General features: G+C 32.7%; 1 pseudogene; it reads left to right on the top strand.

The window, feature by feature from the left end:
- Window positions 1–509: 509 nt before the first annotated feature.
- Window positions 510–632, top strand: LOC123391829 (annotated as a pseudogene).
- Window positions 633–6,637: the final 6,005 nt, after the last annotated feature.

Below are 6,637 nucleotides of genomic sequence, written 5' to 3'. Positions count from 1 at the left end.
GACTACCAACCTAGAAATTATTCTTCAAAATTGAAAAAGAAATAAAGGAGATTTTATCTCAGACAGATTAAAGGAATACTTTGCAAGTAGACCTGCTTTGCAAGAAATGTTAAAATAAATTCTTTAGAGAAGGAAAACTAATATGTAGGTCAGAAGCTTGGATCAGTGTAAAGAAAGGAAAAGCGTCAAATAATTAATAGCCAAAATTAATATAAAAATTGTTTCTCTCATCATTAAGTGGTGAGGGAGATAATAGTGCATTAATTATAATAATACCCAAAATGTATTTGATTATATAAGTTTATGTGTAAGTCAAATTAATGACAATAATGATATAAGGGAGAGGAGGAAAAGTTCAGATTATTTTTTTATTATAAGATACTCACACTGCCTATGATGTGTGTTACATTATTTAAAAGTGGACTTGGATTAGCCTGTAAAATACATATTACAAACTTAGGGAAAACTCTAAAAAAAATAAAAGAACAATAACAAAGCAAAATAAAACACTATAGCCAATTAGGCTAACCATGTTCTTTCCTCAGATGTGCAATGACTGCTAATAGCAACTTCCTCAGTAGTATAAACAGTCTGTTGTGCATATGGGTTGCACGAAGAACATGGAGACAGACCTTTCCATTGGACATTTATGTCTGACATTGTCCTCAGTCTAGGCCCAAGACAAGTATGTGAAGTGCCATTGGCCTCAAAGCACAGTGGCCAGGATCCACATTGGCCAAGCCACCAGATCCATCAGTTCCACACCACAAAACAAGGACTGAGGCCCTATGCAGGGCCAAATTCAAGTTACCTAGCTGCTCGAAGACCCACATCTCCTAGAAGTAAGGCTATACCAAGTTTAACATGGCTGGATCTGAAGACATGGTGGCCAAAAAGCAGCTCCTTTTGTTAGGCTATAGGCTTGAATACATTCTAATTGTGGTCCTAGAGAAGGACAGGCCCTGCATTCCTGAAGTCATTGGTACTGCCTGATTTTTACTCAACAATAACATAAAGATTAGTCAGTAAAGAGTTAAAAACAAACAAACAAAAAAAGCAAAACAAATAAAAACCACCAAGTACAGATGACCCTTGAATAATGTGGGTTTGAACTGCACAGGTACACTTATATGTGGATATTTTATAGTACTGCAAATGTATTTTTCTTCCTTATGATTTTCTTAATAACATTTTCTTTTTCCCGTTTCCTTTATTGTAAGAGTATAGTCTATAATACATATAATATACAAATAGTCAATGGACTATGTATGTCATCATAATGTTTCCAGTCAATAGCAGGTTATTTGTAGTTGTTCTGTGGGAGTCAAAATTTATATGTGAATGTTTGATTGTGTAGGAGAAGGGTGGGGCTGTGGTACTTCTAGCTTCCATATCATTCAAGGATCAACTGTATAAGTGGCATGTTAAGAAAGGAGAGAAAATGGAATAATAAAATGTATACTTAAAACCACAGAGGTCAGAAAAAATAATGGAAGACAAAAATAGGAATGAAAACAAGGGCAAGAAATAGAAAAAATAGTAAGAAATACAGTAGATATCAATCCAATTACATCAATAATCACTTGGAAAGTCAATGGCCTATATGTATTAAAGGACAGAGATTTTCAGAATCCAATCACAAAATATCTATCTATCTACATAGTGTTTATAAGAAATCCAATTGAAATATAATGACACATAAGAATTAAAAGCAAATGCATGGATAAAGGTATGCTATGCTAATACTATTTTTTTTTTAAAGATAAACTAGGGTAGCTATATTAATTTCAAGTAGAACAGAATTCAGAGCTAAAATATCATCAGGGATAAAATAAAGCATTAAATAGTGATAAAAGGTTTTTTCTATAGGAAGACATAATAGTTCCAACTGTATATGTGCCCTAACAGTAGACCATCAAAACACATGAAGCAAAAACTAATGGAACATCAAAGAGAAACAGATGAATCCATATCTAAGTTAGAGACTTCAATACCCCTCTATCACAAATGGATAGATCTGGCAGGTAGAAAATCAGTGAGAACACAGTTGAACTCAACAACACCATCAATCAACTAGATATAATTGACATGTTTAAAGTACTTCATCCAATAGCAGAATATAGATTCTTCTCAAGCTCACATGGAGTATTTACCAATATAGACCCCATTCTGGGCCATAAAGCACCTTAACACATTTAAGATAATAGAAATAATACAATGTTTATTCTAGACCACAAAGGAATTAATCTGGAAATCAGTAGGAGAAAGATAGCTGGAGAATCCCAAAATGCATGGAGATTAAGCAACACACTTCTAAATAACACATCGATGGAAGCAGAAATCTCAAGACAAATTACAAAATATTTTTAATTACAAGGTTAGTATATAAAAGTCAATGGACTTTCTATGTACCAGGCACAAAAAAGTAATTTCAAATTAAAAACAAAATAAACAGCCAAATATATGAAATACTTAGGTATAAATCTGGCAAAATATGTACAAGATTTGAGAAAACTCCAAGACTCTGATGAATGAAGTTAAAGGACTAAATAAATGGATAAATATGTCATGTTTATGAATAGGAAGGCTGAATATTACTACAAGACCAATTCTTCCGAACTTGATTATAGATTCAATCTGATTGCCATAAAAATCCCAGCAAATTATATTGTGAATATCAACAAACTGATAAAGTTTATATAAAGAGGCAAAAGAGCCTGAATGGCCAACATAATACTGAAGGAAAGGAATGAAGTTGGGGAACTGACACTGTTGTACTTCAGGACACATTATAGTGTCATAGTAATCCAGACAGTGTGTGGTATTGATGAAAGAATGGACAAAGAGATCAATGGAACATATTAGGGAGCCCAGAAATAGACCCCCTAAAATATTGTCATCTGATCTCTGACAAAGGAGCAAAAGCAATGTAATGGAGCAAAGACAGTCCTCAACTAATGGTACGGGAATAACTGACCATCTACATTCAGAAAAGAAAAGAAAAGAAAAGAAAAGAAAAGAAAAGAAAAGAAAAGAAAAGAAAAGAAAAAAGAAAAAAAAGAATCTAGAACCAAACTTTACACCCTCCACAAAAACCGACTCAAAAGTGGATCATGGAGCTAAATATGAAACACAGAAGTATAAATTCCTTGAATATAACACAAGAGAAAACCTAGATGACCTTGGGTATGGTCGTGACTTTTTAGATTAAACACCAAAGGCATGATCCATGAAAAAAAAAATTGGTTAGCCAGACTTCACTAAGGTTAAAAACTTATGTTCTATGAAAGACAACATCAAGAGAATGAGCAGACAAGCCTCAGACTGGGAGAAAATATTTTCTAAATTTCATAAAATACTATTGTCCAATATATACAAAGAAATATTAAAACAAAACAATAAAAAAAATTAAAACAGATGAAAGACCTTCAGACAACACACAAAATAAGGTATACACATAGTAAAACAGCACATGAAAAGATGTTCCAGAACATAGTTTATCAGGGAAATTCAAATTAACAGGATAACAAGATATCACTGCAACCTATTAGAATGGCCATATTCCAGAACACCAACAGCAAATTCTGGTGAGGATGTGGAGCAATGGAAACTCCTATTTACTGTTGGAGGGAATGCAAAATGGTACAGCCATTGTGGAAGAGAGTTGGCGAGTTTCTTAAAAATCTAAACACATTACCACCATACAATTCAGCAACAGCACTCCTAGGTATTTACCCAAACAGTTGAGAATTTACGTTAACACAAAACCTGCACACAAACATTCATAGCAGCTTTATTCATAACTGTTAAAACTTGGAAGCAATGGAGATGTCCTTCAGTCAGGGAATTGTACATACATCCAAATGATGAAACATTTCTTGGCACTAAAACTAAATGCGCTATCAAACCATAGGAGGATATGGAGGAAACTTAAAAGCGTATTCTTTTTTTTTTTTTTAAGATTTTATTTATTTATTTGACAGAGAGGTCACGAGTAGGCAGAGAGGCAGGTGGGAGGGGGGTGGGGGGAAGCAGGCTCCCTGCTGAGCACAGAGCCAGATGAGGAGCTCCATCCCAGGCAGCTCTATCCCAGGATCCTGAGATCATGACCTGAGCTGAAGGCAGAGGCTAAACACACTGAGACACCCAGGCGCCCCTTAAAAGTGTATTCTTAAGTGAAAAAAACCAATCTGGAAAAGGCTATATATTATGTGATTCTAAATTTATGACATTCTGGGACAGGCAAAACTATGAAAAATTTTAAAAGATCATGTTTGAGCAGGAGGGAGGCATAGAGGGGCGAGGCGAAGCATGGGATTTTAAGGACTATAAAAATACTCTATATGACATCATAATGATGCATACATGTCATCATATTTTTGTCCAAACTCACAGAATATACAACACCAACAGCAAGCCACATTGTAAACTAGACTTTGGGTCATTACAGTATTTAGATTTATTATTAATATTAATATAGGTATATTATGTAATATTAATTATAAATATTATTAATATAGGTTTATTAATTATAACACATGTACTATTATTTAGGGGATATTGAAGATGTAGGGAGTCTACACATGCATGGAATCAGGGGATATATTGTAATCTCTGTACTCACCTCTGAATTTTGGTACAAACCTAAAATCACTCTGAAAACATAAAGTCATAATAAAAAAAGAATGTGAAATTTAAAAAAAAAACTTTGTACACAAAATATAGAGAATTTATTTCCAACAAAACAGATCTAAAGAAATATTTAAAAATACATAAATCACAATAATATGTTATCAAAGAATAAACTAAATGAAACACTTAGAGATGAAAATTATACATAATTTTATGTTTGTGTGTATGTGTATACTTTTTCCCTCTTATTTTCAACTTCTGACAGGTGCTGAACAGAATATTCCACCTACGAGTTACAATGTTCTGTCACAACTACTCTGCTCTATGGTTGTAGAACAAAAGTAGCCCTAGATAATACATAAGCAAACGAGCATGGCTATCCTTGAAAAATGTTATCCTCAGGGGCACCTGGGTGGCTCAGAAGGTTAAGCCGCTGCCTTCGGCTCAGGTTAGGATCTCAGGGTCTTGGGATCAAGCCCCACATCAGGCCCTCTGCTCAGTAGGGAGCCTGCTTCCTCCTCTCTCTCTGCCTACTTGTGATCTCTGTATGTCAAATAAATAAATAAAATCTTCAAAAAAAAAAAGTTATCCTCAAACTATATTTTCATCCACCAAAAAACATTTAATATTTGTATGAAATTAGTATATATGTATACATATATATGTATACTAATATACATATATATACATACATATATATGTATACATATATATCTATGTATAAAATTAGTAAGAGATATGAGAAGGAAATTCACCAAATAAAAAAATACAGAGGGATAAAATATAAGCAAAAAATACCCATATTTATATCTAATAAAATAAATATAATTTAAACCAGTAAGTAACGAGCACTTTATGTCAAATTAAAAAAAAAAAATTACCATGATTGTTGTTCCTTTTGTCTCTGTGGCGGTTTTTATGGTATCATCTAGTGTTTACACTTGACCAAGAGGGAAATTTCAGCTATGGCCAAACCAAATATTATTTAATTATAATTTAATTTAATATTTAATATTTCTAGTGAAAAGAGTGCAACATAAAACAAGATTCCTAAGGGGCGCCTTGGTGGCTCAGTGGATTAAGCCGCTGCCTTCAGCTCAGGTCATGATCTCAGGGTCCTGGGATCGAGTCCCGCATCGGGCTCTCTGCTCGGCAGGGAGCCTGCTTCCCTCTCTCTCTCTGCCTGCCTCTCCATCTACTTGTGATTTCTCTCTGTCAAATAAATAAATAAAATCGTTAAAAAAAAACAAAAACAAAACAAGATCCCTAAAAGTTAGCATGTCCTTTGGCTCATCAACCCCTCTTAGATAATTTATTCCTAGAGAAACCTTTCTTCTTCTTCTTTTTTTTTTTTAATCAACAAATGTTTATTAGAAATCTACTAGTCTGGTAGTGTTCAGACTTTAATATATAAATTACCCAAGTTTCTGGCATTGAAGTGTTAATGACATGCAAGAAATTTTCCTGAACTATGAAATTAATAAAGTTGGTTATAAAATATCATTAGTTATGTTCTTTTTAAATAATTACCTTTTTATGTATCTTTTTATAATATACTCAAAAACATTTGCTAAAATCTTATGGATACAGATGCATATTATTTTCCACATTGTACTCACTTTCCTTTATAATACATGCTGCTTTTGGAAAATAAAGTTGGAAAGTGAGTTTAGTATCAGCATGAAAAATAATCTATACTAACAGAATATATTAATTATTACTATGTATGGAATTATAATTTTTAATATCTCATATAATCACATAAATAAAGGGTTATATTTATAACTTTACTAATACATTTTAGCATCCTGAAGAGGAACTGTGAATTATTAATGAACACACAAACTATTAATAAGTATAACTGTTAACCTCTGCATAATTCTATATTTTTTGTATAATTGTACATAGTACTACTGTGTTGAAATCTATTTAGTTTTTCCTGGACTATTATGTGTTTTATTTAAATATTATAGACAGTCTTGAAATATTTATTTATTTATTAATT

The sequence above is a fragment of the Mustela putorius genome, unplaced genomic scaffold (genome assembly GCF_011764305.1).
Source record: "Mustela putorius furo isolate JIRA1106 unplaced genomic scaffold, ASM1176430v1.1 tig00000281_pilon_pilon_pilon, whole genome shotgun sequence".
Taxonomy (NCBI): domain Eukaryota; kingdom Metazoa; phylum Chordata; class Mammalia; order Carnivora; family Mustelidae; genus Mustela; species Mustela putorius.
Note: the sequence above shows the minus strand (reverse complement) of the source record. Positions and strands in the feature narration are given on the sequence as shown.